Source organism: Procambarus clarkii, chromosome 28, assembly GCF_040958095.1.
Source record: "Procambarus clarkii isolate CNS0578487 chromosome 28, FALCON_Pclarkii_2.0, whole genome shotgun sequence".
Classification (NCBI taxonomy): Eukaryota; Metazoa; Arthropoda; class Malacostraca; order Decapoda; family Cambaridae; genus Procambarus; species Procambarus clarkii.
In genome coordinates this window covers 5193222-5210919 of record NC_091177.1, presented here as the reverse complement: position 1 = coordinate 5210919, position 17698 = coordinate 5193222, and the positions used below count along the sequence as shown (strand labels likewise).

The 17698-nt window shown below is 43.4% G+C and overlaps 1 long non-coding RNA gene across 2 annotated transcripts; it reads right to left on the bottom strand.

Annotated features, from left to right (window-relative positions):
- Positions 1 to 3489: 3489 nt before the first annotated feature.
- On the bottom strand, positions 3490 to 17337 carry LOC123755045 (uncharacterized). Of its 2 annotated transcripts, none has more exons than XR_011229853.1 (4): positions 17214 to 17337; positions 9202 to 9525; positions 5959 to 6298; positions 3490 to 3831 (listed from the first exon to the last, which is right to left on the bottom strand). It is a non-coding gene; the product is annotated as an uncharacterized lncRNA (long non-coding RNA). The 2 variants fall into 2 exon arrangements; XR_006772464.2 differs by lacking the exon at positions 3490 to 3831 and adding an exon at positions 4275 to 4626.
- Between the last annotated feature and the right edge of the window lie 361 nt (positions 17338 to 17698).

Below are 17698 nucleotides of genomic sequence, written 5' to 3'. Positions count from 1 at the left end.
TTGAATTTGGACAAACCGTTGAGTTAATATTTATGTTGCTAATGAAATCTAACCTAACCATCCTAGGTATAATACACTAAGGCCTAATATTTATCTGATTTACCTGAGGGCCACTACCACTAGTGGCCTCGACGAGGCCAGAAAGCCGGCGGCTTGTCGAAGGTCCCTCATTTGCCTTGATAATCTTTTCCAGTTTGATATTGAAATGAGTTGCACTTTCTCCAGAGCAGCTATGTCCTAATGAGGATGGAGTCTCCATGCTTGGATACCGTAATCAAAATAGTGCCGCACCAGAGATTTATACAATTGAATCACTACCTTCCTTTCCTTAAAATCAAAAGGTACGCTTGATTATTCCAAGGGTTTGATTAGCTTTTTTGACTGCTGTTTCTACCTGCTGTGCAACTTTCAGTGAGTGATGGATTTTGACTAAGGTCCTTTCCTTCATAAATATATATAGTACATATATGTGTTTTACTATGCCTAGGAATGTTTAAGCTTGGTTTTCAGGTCTTTTTCGGGACTATAAAAATGAATAGTACCAAAATCTAGTTTCTATTTGTCTACCACGTCGATATTTGTACGATCATCCACATAGTTACAAAAGTACTATCTTATCAGGAGGATGGGTTGTGTTTTCACTACGCTTCCTCAAGCACCACCCAAGGAATAAATTGCTTTGCTGCATTGACCGAAATGCGTTAGAGGAAGCGATAATTCACATTTTAATTTGCTCTGTAGCTAAATATTTAAAATATATCGTCTTTTAACACTAAGTTAAAATTAACGAATGCGTCTTTAGGCTCGGCCAAAAGATCGACCCTGGGAGTTAGGCAGTAAACTGCTTCCTGGGTGTGTGTGTGTGTGTGTGGGGAAAAAAATTAAAAATTATTTAGTTTACGAGCATAGCCTGAGGATGAGTTGGAATAAGATGGGATACCAACGGGAGAGAGGCCATGGCTGGACAAGAGGCCTCGAGGAGACGTAGGGATGCAAGGAAACATTTCATTTTGAGTGTGGTAAACCAAGTAAAAAATTTTGATGGACAAATAGTCGAGTCTAAGTCAGCTTTAATAGTCAATCCATCCTCTCAAATTGATAGAACCTATACCTACTATATGGGTGGAATGTACAAAATAGAGATGGTTTTGTCCCCAAAAAGTTCGTTTTTCCCTATTGGGATACATAACAAAAACTGGAATAGACTAATCACAAACTTAATCGTTCTAGGTCTGAATAAAGTTAGGTTTCCTTGTTGCCTTCTTTCTTGGGCCTTGTATGAAATTAATAGTACAAAGCATGGACATTTATTGGTGCAACAGTCTTTTGTACCTCCATACATAGTAACAATAGTTACTATATCTTTTAGATTTATGTGATTAACGAAAGGAAGTGTTGGAATCATCGCATCAGATGATCAACTGAAAAGGCAGGGACCCAAGTACTGAAGCTCAACCCACAGGTGCTTTAGATAGTACAGGTACAAAGCTTGATCCCCGGAACACAACTATGAAAAATTTCGAGCAGGAACATGCGTGTGAGCGACCACTTTTTTTTATTAATACATTAGGTATAGCTGCATTTGTGCAGCTACCCTAGACTATATGAAGGGGGAGTACAGTGTGTCAAAAAGCTAGCTACGTGATACTAAAAAATCCCCATCACACAGGATGGTTAGTCACTGCTACCTTATTCATTCTTGTGTTCATGATATCCTCATAACGAACCCAATCTGTCAGTGCAGACTACTTATCACATACCTCTGTATGTCAGCGACCACAATGTTGAGGCTGACAACAATAACAGCAGGAGGAGGCGACAAATGTGGGAGTCGGAACCCACACACGAGTCACTGCAATGTTTAGTATATGGACAGTAATTAAGTGCAATAAACTAGAAGAGGAGCAATAGATGTTACCTACATCCATAGTTTTAAAAACAAATAAGGCATGGAACGAATGGTCAAGCTTCACTACGCTACACGACCGACAGTTTGGAAAGCTTGACCCAGGAGCAGAAGTACGACCTTGCAAATTCGTTAGGCAGGAACACAAAATGTAATGCTACTGTCCCGAGCTCGCCGAAGCTACAGTTGAATCTAGACGGGCGGGGCAGATATAACACCAACATCCTGCACCCAGCACCATAATGTCATTGTCCTCTTACCTGCACTAACACAGCGGATCGCCTCTTCCTGCGCCCATCCACCGAAGTTTCGTACACCGCTCTTCACAAACGTTCCCGTCTAGCTTGGTGATATTAACTTAATTTATCACCCGTAAAGCACTACAATAAAATAACCAGCCCAGGTGCTGGTCTGCCAGCGTCCGCGTGGTTATGTTGTGAAGGAGGGGTTATATGGTAGCCTAGTGGAGAGGGGTGGTTGGGAGGGCTTATGAAGGACTGTAGTAGAGAATAATCGTATAGAGGAGTTGTGGAGGATGGAGAGGGGATGGTGGAGGATAGAGATAGAGATGGAGAGGGGTGGGGATGGGTGGTGTGACGTGTGACTGGGTTTATTGAGTGGCCCCGCCTGGGTGGACCGCTCAACTGTTGTATATGTTCGCTGATTGGTCTTTACGCACTTTGTGCTGCTCAATACGCTACCGAGACTCTGAACCCTTTCAAATACATGCATCAGGTTTGCTTTGGAGATTGAAAAGACTAAGCAAATTTATATATATCAAGATTATATATGAAAAGTTTTTTTTGTTGATTAACAAAACATACAATCTGAATAGTTCCAACAGCGACTTTGCTAATCTATTGGGCGACAAAAATTCAAACTTCCTGTGCTGATTCGATGATTAGTCCAGAGGCCATCAAGATCTGAGACTTATAACAAACGACTACAGTATCTGGGTGAATGACACACACAACGTAGATTAGATAAGGTTAATATCTTGCTCACAGAACAGGTGTTTACCTCCACCATACATCAGCACCCATGGTAATCTTACCCCCCCCCCCCTAACTCTTGATTGTTTCAAACGTAGGGTTGGACATGTATTTGAGTGGGATTGGGTGGTAATAAATAGGAGCTGCCTCGTATGGGCCAATAGGCCTTCTGCATTTACCTTTATTCATATGTTCTTAACGGCTCGCCGGTGAGATTCGATATGATTTTCTTGCCAAGATCTTTCTTCTTTTCTATAGTCTTAGTCTGATCTTCCTGTTAATTATGTCCTCCTTTCTATTTTTGTCCGCCTCATTAATTAACTAAGTATATCTGTAAACAGTACCATGAAATAATCGACTTTGACTGGTAGGTCAACATAGTTACAACAGTGACCAAAGTCTGAGCCTTGTGGGACCCCACTTGCGTTATCCACGTTATATTGATTGGGGAGCGCATATGAGCACATGTGTGTTGACCAGACCACACACTAGAAGTTGAAGGGACGACGACGTTTCGGTCCGTCCTGGACCATTCTCAATCGACTTTAGAATGGTCCAGGACGGACCGAAACGTCGTCGTCCCTTCAACTTCTAGTGTGTGGTCTGGTCAACATACTTCAGCCACGTTATTGTGACTCATCGCGAGCACATGTGTGTCCATTCCACTGGCGGTTTTATCCTGCCCACTCTTTCTTGCTATTAACGTTTTTTCTGTGAAGTTAAACTGGAGTCAGATTCCGGCGCTGTAAAGATATGTGGCGGATGTGGCAGCCTCCTTGACCAAGATGGTGTTGATGAATGTTTGTTTTCTTAGCTCTTGGGTGTACCGGACGCTCCTCTAACCTTATCAGCTGGTGTGACGCCGTAAGTGCAGCCAGCGCCAGGATGCGTCGCTCCTTAAAACACAAACTAAGTTTTAATTGTTCCCTTTATCTGGAAGAACAAAACCACATTTAACTATTTTTGTTGCTGTATATGGCAAAAGGATAACGGTTATAATATGGTGTCTGAACTATACGTCAGAAACTAGATTTTTAATTCAGCTAAGTAGCAAAACAACTATATTACTAACCATCGTAGCATTACAATGACAAAACAATAATAAAAGAAAGAATAATGAACATAATCTTAGCTCAGTCATGTTTATTGTAATCCACATCAGGCGGCGAGGTGTGGCGAGGTCAAGACGGAAGTGCATCAGATCCGGTGCGACCATGCGGGGGTCTTACTGACAGTATGGTGGTGAATCACGGTCTTGATGTGACGACTTATATTGAATTTTGTAACTAGCTCATCAAGATTGTAACTTGCTTAGCTAAATGAAATTGTGGGGTTCAGTCCCTGAGCCCATTATGTGCCTCTGTAACCCTTTCCACTACCGCCCACAAGATGGGTATGGGGTGCATAATAAATGAACTAAACTAACTAACCTTACGCGTTCCTTACTCTTATGACACCCGCTCTACTGCTTATCATATGTTCCGACTTTGTAAAAACGTATACGTATTCCACCTTGAGAGGCGGAATGTGTATATGCATCATCAAACCCTGATTACAAATCCATTGAGCTGTTCACTGACTAATAGCAATATTTTTAGCATTAGTCTAATGGTTCATTCGAGTGCATAATTTCCACACCGTGTCCCGTAATTGTTTTTATACCAGCGATGCACAATAATCTTTACATCTACCTTGCCAATTCTCTTGTATGTGGTGGTCATGTCTTTCCTGTTGATAAAATAATAAAATATGGCTTATGACACGGTAACTAGGTCATTGGTACTGAATAAATACAATGGCATACATAAATATATGCAAATGAAATTAAAAATATAAGGGGCATAAAAATAAGCTAAGGACAAATGTAATTTGAATATTAAATGATTTAGTTTTGTTTTAATAATTTCACTGGGGGAAAAAAATGACCAGGCCCCAGCATAAGAGATAACAAGTTGTATCCTTGAAGGCTGACACTCGTGGAGGTGTTCCGTCTAACTTCCCAAATGTTAGGACATTGTGTGTATATGTATGTATTAACACGATGTACTGAACAGGGTGAGAATAGCTTGAGCTACCTCATCCCTTTGTGTGTATTTTTTTTTTTTTTTTTTTTTTTTTTTTTTTTTTTGAGATATATACAAGAGTTATTACATTCTTGTACAGCCACTAGTACGCGTAGCGTTTCGGGCAAGTTCTTAATCCTATGGTCCCTGGAATACGATCCCCTGCCGCGAAGAATCGTTTTTTCATCCAAGTACACATTTTACTGTTGCGTTAAACAGAGGCTACAGTTAAGGAATTGCGCCCAGTAAATCCTCCCCGGCCAGGATACCGGGAACCCATGACATAGCGCTCGCGGAACGCCAGGCGAGTGTCTTACCACTACACCACGGAGACTGTTTATTGATTTTACCTCAATAAACTTATTTCAATTTCAATGTTGGACACTACCAAGAAGTGCCACATACTCCAACCCATCCTCCTGTTTAGATAGTACTGTTTATAACTGTGCACCATAGTACAAACATTGACATACTAAAAAAATTAGATAGTAGATTTTTGTACTATTCACTTTATAATCTGAAAAAAGTGAAGCTAAAAAACAAACAAATATTCCTAAGCTTAGTATAGCACACACACATGTACTATATTAGGCCTCGGATAGCGTGTATTAAGCCTAGGAAGGTTAAGATAATTTAGTTTGTCTTTGCAACATAAATAAAAAATCTTTTCCTGTCTGTCCAAATTCAAGATGTCCAATTTCTACTTTCTAATTGCAATGAACGTCAGTATATGTACTATGGTTCTCATCGTCGCTGTGAATACTGTACTACCTCAGATTACACAAAACTGTAATTAATTTTTGTCAATAAAATGTTATAACTACCAAAACAGGAGGATGGGCTGCATACTCAAGGAAGCACTATAATCATTATAGCTTAGAGCAGTCATGCAGGTTTCTGCACACACGAGTATGGCCTATACATAAATGACCTGCTACCACAATTTCCAAATATATCCAACATTCAACAGTGCTGTAAAAAAATTAGGGTAACTGACCCAATTTCCAGAGAAAGCACCAATGGAAGGGAACATCTTGAAGAAACCAATATGGCAGTTGCACATTTGGCTTTACACTGGCATTTGGCAGTGGCACATTTGTCAGTTTACTCTTTGCCTCTCCAACCACTTGGGTTGGACAGCAGAGTGACGGTCTTGCCTCTTGCAGGTTGGTATTCAATCTCCGACTGTCCATGTGGTTAGACACCATTCCTTTCCTACATCTTATACCAAATCCTTATTCTCACCCCTTCCAAGTGCTCAATGGTCATAAAGGCTTAGTACTTTCCTCCGATAATCACCTTTTACCTTTCAATTACTTCTGGAGTATGCACATCACCTAGAGAAGCAAAAAAAAAAAAAGACAATTTGAAAATTTCAGAAAACTGCTATGAAATTATTACCATAAGATATATAAACAGGGCTAAGAGAATCCAATCTAATGATACTAACCCTAGAAGTGAAAACAAGACAAGGGAGCATGGGTTGAAGTTAAAAATACAAATCAGCCAGAGATGTAAGAAAATATTTGTATGCCGTTAAGGGTGGTAAACAAGTTGAATGAACTTGAAGTTGTGATGGAAGTTACCTTAAGTCACAGCTTCACAATAGAGAATGGTATTGAATACATGTACCACAAAATATTGACTACAATGTAAAGAAACACCAAGATGAAAGTAAACATTAATTGTAAATTACATTTTGCCTATTAAGGGCTCTTATCAATTTAACAATTACTCAAGGGGCTAGTAAATGTTGGCAATTAAAGCATGTGATCTCCATTTCTCCTGTTTAGCTAAAGAATGACCCTGCAGATCATAGTACTTTTTATTCCAATTTTGTTTAAAAAAAAAAATGTCCTTTGTTTGTCAGTGTCAGTGCTGCATCTTCCAAGCTGCATGGTTACAGCAATTACAGTTAACAGAGTAGGTACAGACTGAGTTTCCCCAAGGAATGAACTTTCTCATGTTGTGGGAAGCATACAATGTGATGAAGAGGGCAGCAACAAGTAAGATAACAGTAGTTGAAAGAGAAGGGATCGATAGACAGGAAGGCGTAAACGGATTAAATCCAAAAGTGGTAGAGACTTTCAAAATGCTATCAAGTAAACAGGGGAGGGAAAGAAAACGAATTGAGGGATAATAAATTTTGAAAATGTTTGCCTGTCATGGAAATCACCAGACCCACCAATCCAGGTTCAGTAAATAGAAGTTCAGAGAAAGTTCAATACAGTACAGAAAAAAAGTGCCAGTGTGAGAGTAAATGTGAGTCGGTTCACTTAAAATCACTCAGAAGACAAGATAAAATGAAGACTGTGTACCAGTTATACATGAAAAGGCAAGTGGAAGTGGAATGGATATTTGAGAGAAAAGTAAGAAGATGAAAGGAAACAACATTTAAGGTTAAGAAAGCTGTGAAGCAAGGATTATCATTAATAGGAAAAGGTGATGTTGAAAGGGTATATCTATAGACAAGTACCAAATATAGATTGCTGGAGACAGACAACAGAGAAAACTTGGATATTAGGGTTCGGAACATATTCACTACACAGGCAGAGCGCGGCACGGATCAGTGAGTAACAGGAAGGTACTGATAGCCTCGCCTGTCCCCATAAAGTATTATTGGAAATATTACGCAAACTTTTATCCTTTTATTTTGTATGTTGATGTTAGTCACGGCTTCAGCCACATCCGGTGTATGTGTGTGCACTCACCTAGTTGTGCTGGCGGGGGTTGAGCTCATGCTCTTTGGTCCCGCCTATCAACTGGAGAGGTAAGGTGTGTGTGTGTGTGTCCTGGGGTTGAGCTTCAGCTTTTGGGTCTTCATTTCTCAACCTTCATTTAACATGTGTACATAGGTTCCCGAGTACTTTGTGCTGTTATATCTACATTTGAACTCGTGTGTATGGAGTCTGCCTCCATTCCTTCCTTCCCTCCATTCATTTACTAAGATACACTAAGCAGTTGTGACTTTGCTACATTCGGGCGAGTACTTAGTCTTTTCTGTGTTAATCAATATTGAAAGTTTCATCAAACAGTTCTACCATTTAAATTGTAATAAATAGAAAATAAATGAAATGAAATATGTAACCTGTTCTCTTAAAAATAACGTAGCTTTTGGCCGTTTGCCCGTATGGCCGAAAGTGGACGTAATTTGAAAATTAAAAAAAAATTAAAATAAATTTGGGATTTTGTGAGTCGATTTCATTTCAAATTACGTCCACTTTTGGCCATAGCGCGCATACGAGCGAAAAGCGACGTTATTTTTAAGAGGACGGGTTGCACGATAAACTGAGAGGCAGGATTAACCGGATAAATAATTATGGGACCGGGCAATCTTGGATAAGATAAGGAAGGGTGGTGCAAATTAATAAGACAATCTAATGTCCTCCCAACAAACACTTCGAATCCACAACGTTTTTTTATTTGTTAGTTGGAAACAACGTAATAATAACGTTACTTCAACGATGCTTGGTAGACTGTGACGGGCTGGGAGGGGGAGGGGGAGCTGGCCCAGGACACATCCCATCAGGGACTACAAGATAGGTAGACCCGGGACTAGGTCAGCCCTACCCTGGTCGCCCTTACCTCCCCCCCCCCCACGCTCTCTCTCTCTCTCTCTCTCTCTCTCTCTCTCTCTCTCTCTCTCTCTCTCTCTCTCTCTCTCTCTCTCTCTCTCTCTCTCTCTCTCTCTCTCTCTCTCTCTCTCTCTCTCACTCACCAGTTGATTGACAGTTGAGAGGCGAAACCAAAGAGCCAAAGCTCAACCCCCGCAAGCACAAATAGGTGAGTACACACAGACCTTGACCTACGCCGTTAACCACAGTAGGACACTACCCACCACACCCATCCAGTACTCGTCACACCTCACCAACCCACAATGGCCACACACCATCCACTACCTACCACAGCCCTCTACTACCCATCACATCCATCCAGTACCCACCACAACATATCACAGGCCACCCACTAGAGCTCACCCACTTCCCCACTAGAACCCATTCACTTCCCACCACAACCTTTTCACTGACCACCACAGGTCTCCACCTGCTCTTGTACCTTAATATAAATGTTGCACTCTCTCCAGCACTGCTAGTTATCCTCCTCGCCGCTGACCCCACCACTGATACCACCACTGACCCCACTACCACTGACCCCCCCACTGACCCCACCACGGACCCCCGCCCTCCCAACACTGACACCAATTACATCAGCAAATTGTATCGTCCCCTTCCATCACTACCTGCGTCACTGTCAGCTCCAGTACAGCCTGAAGGGAAGGCAGCTCCAGTACAGTCTGAAGTGAAGACAGCTCCAGTACAGTCTGAAGTGAAGGCAGCTCCAGTACAGTCTGAAGTGAAGACAGCTCCAGTACAGCCTGAAGGGAAGGCAGCTCCAGTACAGTCTGAAGTGAAGGCAGCTCCAGTACAGCCTGAAGGGAAGGCAGCTCCAGTACAGTCTGAAGGGAAGGCAGCTCCAGTACAGCCTGAAGGGAAGGCAGCTCCAGTACAGTCTGAAGGGAAGGCAGCTCCAGTACAGCCTGAAGTGAAGGCAGCTCCAGTACAGCCTGAAGGGAAGGCAGCTCTAGTAGAGTCTGAAGGGAAGGCAGCTCCATAGAATTATGTAAGAAAATTATATAGTGGGGTTCACATCACCCAAATTGTCTTACCAGAAAACGATCAATACAAAAGCGACCAATATAAGAACACACACACACACACACACACACACACACACACACACACACACACACACCAAAGGAACCAAAGAACCTTGGGACCAAAGAGCCAAAGCTCAACCCCCGCAAGCACAATTAGGTGAGTACACACACACACACACACACACACACACACACACACACACACACACACACACACACACAACACTGTATAAAGGCTACATGTCCTTGACTGTAATGAAGGCTTAACCATGGCTGGTGTCTCCCATTCATCAAGATGGAGGAGCCATCATCATTACCTTCACATCGGCACCACAGCGCCAGGCACAAAGAAGAGAACAAAGGAGCATCGCGGTAGACTTTCTGTGCCGCGCCACACACCCATGTTTTCTCTACACCGCCATCCACCCAGATTATATATTTATATATAGACGAGGCTGCCTTTCCGCGACAAAACTAATCCAAAAGTACTTTTGACTCCTGTTTGCAGCTACAGAGTTGTTCATTTTTTTTTATCTTAGGCCTGCTAGTTTCCCCTGCAACATAACCCAGCAATTGGTTTACAGCCAGATCTTCAAATCCTACTGGGTGAACAGGGGTGACTTGTTAAGGATTAGTGCCCAGTTGACCTTGTCCGTGGCTCGAACCCTGCCGGAATGGCTTCCAGAGGCGGGAAGCCAGCCCGTATCTATTGGAAACTGTTGTGTTTGCAGAAAAGGAATAGAAGAATCTCACTAGTTGAACCCAGCCTTTGTGTTTGTGATTTGCCATTTTTCTATAAATATGATAAAAAATCTTGCGATTTTGTGTTCCTAGCTCTCCATATGTAAATTAAAACTAAGCTAATGATATCTTTTGTAGTCAGACTGGTACTTAATAGGCCTGATGGTGGAGGTGGCTTGTGTTACCTATCGTACGTTACGGCTCGTGATCCTACAGCAGCCAAACTTTAATTACGTCTAGGGATACGAGACAACTGCTGTTCTCAATAGCGAATCACCAGTATAACCCCTTGATAAGTAATGAGCACAATAATAAATCTTCATTAGGACTGAAGAATAGATACACAATCTTATTCACATATATATTAAATAAATCTCAATAGCAAACAGATGATTATATGGTCACAATATATCACATTAAAAATATCACTGTATCTTCCAGACATTAAATTAAAATCATAATATGTATGGCTATGACAGAACAAAATATATAACTTAACTCCGAGATGTTATCTCTCTGGTTCCCGATCAGCTACTGAATAACAAAACGCGAGAGTCAAAAAACATTGCCTTGCCCCGCGAACAATTTGCCAAAGTTACAATATTATTTATTTCAACAATGGAGCAATACATTGTGACAAGAGTAATCTTAAACTAACTTAATGAATAATTAATACATATTGATATACACAAATAAAGTAAGTACTTCTTTACATAGTAATTAAAATATGCATACAGAAGGGAATAATGGCTTGCACGCCCAGCAACGGACGATCCCACGACAATTTGCCAGATACAGTTCACTCAATTATTATTCACCTCTGTTACCCACTTATGATCACATATAAATCATTAGTTCCCGTGGGAAAACTGATCACACAAAGAAATAAACAATCATTCCCACGATACGTTGGGCCTAACGCCAACACTGTAACATGAATGTGCATTTGCATAAAACATATAAGTATATCAATATACATGCTTGTAATTTACATACAATTATAAATGTACATATTAATATATTTACTTACGTATCTATTAGGAGTACGTAACAGCTTGAACAGTGGTAAAGAGGGTATGGGGGCGAGTGGGGGCATATTGGGGCATACAGCCCCTGCTCTCTAGTGTATAGTACCGTTCATAGTTTGTTGATCAGTTTACCTCCCCATTCGTGTGTTCCCTGTAGCACAGTGGTGTTTGTTCCCGCCTCAGATGCCAGAGATCCGGATTCAATCTCCGAGTGGGACAAAAAACAGTTGTACACGTGTTCCTTTACCTGGTGCCTCTATTCACTTAATAGTAAATAGGTACACGGAAGTTAGGCGAAAGTTGGGTATTGAATTCTAGGATAAGGTCAGTAGTTGGTATTTGGAGGAGTTAAGAGGGTGAGGGACATCAGGAAGCCTAGGTACAAAGATTTTATCCCAGACAACGTGACGGATAACTGACAAATTACGTTAAGTTTTGCCACACCTTCATTTGCATGATAAATGATCTAAACTAAAACTTCTTAGGCTACCAGAGTCTCGTAAAATCCGCTTGTCGTTTGTATTTGCATCTCTTGGTGATTTTTGTACAAAATAATCCCATTTGTAGTCATTAGTGTTGGGTGAGCTCCCTGCATCGTTGTTGACATTCCTGCGGCATTGTCGTGTGTGGTGCTGCCCCCTGGCTCCTGCTGGCTCCTGCTGGCTCCTGCTGGCTCCGGCTGGCTCCTGCTGGAGCCGTGCACAGCTGACACAGCTGCACGCTTTCCTCCATCCCTCCCACACAGAGCTATACCCGTCCAACCTCTTACACACACACACACACACACACACATGGGGCCTGGTGAACAGCATGCAGGACTCGTAATTCTGTGGCGCGGGTTCGATTCCCGCACCAGGCAGAAACAAATGGGCAAAGTTTCTTTCACCCTGAATGCCTCTGTTACCTAGCAGTAAATAGGTACCTGGGAGTTAGTCAGCTGTCACGGGCTGCTTCCTGGGGTGTGTGGGTGTGATGTGGAAAAAAAGTAGTTAGTAAACAGTTGATTGACATTTGAGAGGCGGGCCGAAAGAGCAGAGCTCAACCCCCGCAAGCACAACTAGGTGAATACACACACAGGGGGCGCACGCGCGCAGCAGATAAACACATTGACCGGGGTATAAATATGAAGGTAAACAAACTAAGAGGAAAAGTGGCGTGGCCCTCGCCTGAAGCCGGACTAGGGGGGCACCCCTTCTCACCCTTGTTCCTCCCAGCTGACACCCTTCCCCCTTCACCTGGCACCGTTCCCATTCCACCCGACACCCTTATACACATCTCTCCGTATACCTGGCAAAACCTTCCCATACCTGACACTCATGACACGTCCACCGCTCGCCACATGTGACCCATTTTAACTTTTCGTGTTGGTGACCCCTCATGAACTTACCTGTGACCTCACACACAACGCTGGGGGAGTAGAAATAGCCTAAGCTACTTCTATCCCTCTGAGATGTATTTTCTTGTCCCAATAAACATACTTGAACACACAACGCCCAGAGTCAGGCCAGACCACAGGGAACCTCTGCACGTAGTAGCACCTCGACCATACACCAGGATTCACGCGGATCAGAGTTTCCGCTGGCAACAGTGGTTGGCCTTAGAGAGGCCTAGGGTAAGGGGGGATGGGATGTAAAGTTTAGGGCAACTGACTGTTTAGCGTGAGCAGGACCAAGCTGCAACATGGCCGTCTCCCTCTGAGGTTGTATGGTGGTAATCATACAACCGTGGTAATCATACAACGGTGGTAATCGCTGTCATTATTTCTCACCAAGACCTCCCCTAAGCTCACCACAGCTTCAGTAGGTCAGATATGTTATTTATAACCTCACCAACACTGTACAGTTGCTGCCCTGGATGATGGAGAGGTTAATTTAGATTAAGATGTCACACTAGGAGGGTAGAAATAGCCTAAGCTACTCTATCCCTTGAAATTGAAATTGAGGTAAAATACACACAAAGGGATGAAGTAGTTCAAGCTATTCTCACTCGTACAAATACAAATATTTATTCAGGTAAAGTACATACATACAAGGTGAAATACAAAGTTGATGGATACATAGATAGGGCTAGTACATACAATGCCTAAAGCCACTATTACGCAAAGCGTTTCGGGCAGTAACTAGGCTGCTTTTCACCATACTTTAACACTAAGCTGGTATTGTGAGCTGTGTTTGTTTGTCTTGTGGTTGACCACTTGCGTGTGGTGGTGAGGAGTCGTCGCAGCCCGTCAACACAGCCACACCTCTCCATCATGGCTGATACCTGAGCTCTCTACCACATGTAAAGCTATACACTCGCCCCACATAGTTTGTTATTGCTCATTTTGTCTCGCAATCCAGACTGTCTTTTCCCCCATTATAATCCTCTCCTTTATTTGTTTGTGGTTCTTATTTTGTAAAGTATTTCTCTATAATCTTGTACCAACAATTATTTATAATGCAAATAATAGCTATTGATATACGGAGGACAAATTTGATAAAGCCTGTTGGCTTTTCTTGACTATAATCTGGCACATTACATAAAGTACGCATGTATGTAAAGTACGCAAGTACGTAAAGTACGCAAGTACGTAAAGTACTCAAGTACGTAAAGTACGCAAGTACGTAAAGTACGCAAGTACGTAACACTCATAAAACACATCCATATGAAATAATTATTAATGAGTAAGATAGTACTCAGCAGCTGGTGTCACACGTAACTGGAGACAATAAGACAGTTGACGTTGCCAGTCTTGCCTGGCTCCGGTCCTCATCTCAAGTGCTTGAGTTATAAGGAACTTCACGGTGTCACGCCCAAACAGCCTAGCATCATCAATTTACCTTAAACCCAGAGATAAAAAAAAAACTCTCCCATAACACTGAGTGAATAAGTCTCTCCCATAACACTGAATGAATAAGTCTCTCCCATAACACTGAGTTAATCACCTCATTCATTAACAAACGCTCAAGAGGGTTTAGGCTCTAGACTGAATAACAACAACTGCACCCCACCCTCGCTCACCACCACCACCACCACTCTGCACATTGAATAATGATTAAATACTAATGTTAACTCAGGCGCTGCTTGCAGGCTCAAGCGATGTGCACAGAGTTGATCAGTTAATGACCTAATGTCGCTATAGTGACTATAGCCTCCTAAATACTCACAAAGAGATATTCTCGACAGATCATCTGGCAACACGTGGGGTCTATCCTTGTCGTTACCACTAGCTAGGCATCTGAATCATCCATGTCCTTGCCGATTCAACATTCCACAAATCAATTTACCTTGTGTCTTCGTTCTAGTGTTGTGTTCCTTCTTTCCTTTGCTCCTCTGTCCGGGTAAGAATGCTTTCCTGCCAATCACCAGGTAACCACAAATGTGGTGACTGCTGCTACTTGAGATTCTTGTGTTGAGAGGCATTCATCACGTCAACCCGTTCCTTTTCCTCTTGATGAATAGGAGTTGAATGAGTCACACGTCGCTTGATACACTTAACACACGACAGCTTTCGCAGATGAGACACCGGTGTCACACTCCTCTTGGTTGCTAAATATGTTTGGGAAAGACGACCTTGACTCGTATGTCAGTCACTGTCACTCAGTGAGACTGGGATGACGGCTTCCCCGCCCCTTCCTCTCATGATGTATCTCTTTGACTGGGATACTGTTTATGGAATACTAGGATACTTTGGCTGGGCAATACTCATTGACTAAGCCTTCGGGATCCTCTGTGACTAGTTAGGAACCATGGCATTCTCGCCCTTTACCCAGAAATATCCTGTCTACCTGACACTAGACTCCCCAACTTTTAATATAACGAAGCAGCATATTACAGCTATTCAAACGCAAGTAGAAATGCATAACGCGATTACAACCATCAATTAGCAAATGAGCGCAGTTTACACGCAGGAGCGGCCAGGCTACACGGACCTGGCAGGTGGCAGGATGTCCCAGTTCCTTGACACTTGTCAAGTCCCGGCCTTCCTTCCCTCACCTGACACCCTTTCTAAATCCCACCTAGCATTCTTCCCCTCCCACCTGAAACCTTCTCCCCCCCCTTCTCCAGATGAACCCCTCTCCCCTCTCCCAGCTGAACCCTCTCCCCTACCACCCTCTTCCATCCTGTGTTCACCCGGACCCCTGCCTGCCCCATCTCCCAGCCTGCAGACTGCCGTTTAAAAATATCCACACCGACCTCTGTCCCTAGGAGAGTGGAGAGGAGGGGGGAGTATATCCAGAAAGAGAGGAAGAAGTTTAGAGTTTGTAGAGAGAGATACGGGAGGGAAGATAGAAGTGAGTGAGAGAGAGGAGTGTGGTACAGAGTTGGAGTGAAGACCGGGAGGTCGGCGCTGGGATCAAAGCAGTTTAATATCAGTACAAAAAAAAAAGAGACGCACAGAACTTCCCCCCCCCCCACGCCCTCCCTACCACACACACACACACACACACACACACACACACACACACACACACACACACACACACACACACACACACACACACACACACACACAGGGGGTGGGGCCTCGTAGCCTGGTGGATAGCGCGCAGGACTCGTAATTCTGTGGTGCGGGTTCGATTCCCGCACGAGGCAGAAACAAATGGGCAAAGTTTCTTTCACCCTAAGTGCCCCTGTTACCTAGCAGTAAATAGGTACCTGGGAGTTAGTCAGCTGTCACGGGCTGCTTCCTGGGGTGTGTGTGTGTGTGGTGAAAAAAAAAAAGTAGTTAGTAAACAGTTGATTGACAGTTGAGAGGCGGGCCGAAAGAGCAAAGCTCAACCCCCGCAAAAACACAACTAGTAAACACACACACACACACACACACACACACACACACACACACACACACACACACACACACACACACACACACACACACACACACACACACACACCCCCTGACACATCAGTGGAACACGTGTGTGCTACTTACTGACGCTCACAATACCTACACTTGGAAACCCCACTTTTACACAATATTGTTCATCATCAACTCACAGTCGAGGTACCCGGGATCAACCCCCTTTGGCAGGACAGAAATGGTTGAGTACGTTTCCTTTCACCTAACCCATCTGTTCACCTAGGTGGGGGGGATACCTGAATAAACCTAAGTATTGGCTTCCTGTCCTCAAACAACTGCAGCAAGTGAGTCAGCTAAGATATGTACACGCCTCCTGACGGCTTATAATGACGGTAACCATACGAAGCACATCATTATATTCAAACTTGTAATGATATGTGATTATGTGTGTTGAAGGTGAAGATCTTGCCTGGCACCAGGGGACTAATCGAAGGCTCTTTGCTCTCTAACGCTATTGTCACCCATCTTCAGGTGACATGCAGTATGTGGGAGTGTGGGGCCCACAGTGCCCATGTGGCCGTGTGGGACCCACAGTGCCCTTGTGGGAGTGTAGGCCCACAGAGATGCACACTGATTGCATGACCCAGGTACAGATAGAGGCAGACTATTGGATAGACATACTGAGACAGATACAAACATAAAGACAGGGACCTAGTATCCCGTCTAGTGCCCACGTCCCCAATTATTTCTGATCTGGCCGGGGATCACTTGTTGTAGAGTTCCTTCACTAGATAAACTTTTCTGGCATGTGTGGCACATTTATTTTGCTTGTTCTTGGAGTGGCAGTGTCCCTTGGAGTGACACGACGGAGGGACACGACGGAAGGACACGACAGAGGGACACGACAGAGTGAAATAAAAGAAATTTGTTTCTTGGAGCGGCAGTGTTGATGCAGTAGTCAGACGCGCAGTTTCCGGGCCCGAGGCTTGAATGTAATTTTTGTTTTTTTCTCTAAATGGGAATTTCCACTTGACAACACTTACCTGTCTTCCTCTGGCTCCGGTGATGTGTGTATAAGCGGTGTATGTCTCCGTGAGTATCGTAGTCATATACAACTTGTATGATGTAAAGATGCTTGTATTATCTTTTTGTTAGGCTACTGCTTTCCGCCCACCCCCCCCCCCCATCAACCCATCCCTAATCCTTATCCTGAACCCTTCCAAGTGCTATATAGTCGTAACGGCTTGACGCATTCCCCTGATAATTCACTTCCCTTCCGTTGAGGATTTACAAACGCCAACTGAAACGTTTAATGGGAAATGTTGACGGGTGAGGGGCAGGAAACATGAGGCAACTCCGCTAATTCCGGTTTCCGCCCCAGAAGCAGTCCTCGTCCGGCAGTGTAGGCTTGTCGTAACTTGGTATTCTGTAGTGGTGTTGAGCACCGGTCCGCGCCCCGTAATCCGGTTATCTTTGGAGCTGTGTTGAGCACGAGATCACACTGAGTAATCCGGTTACGGGGGTGTCT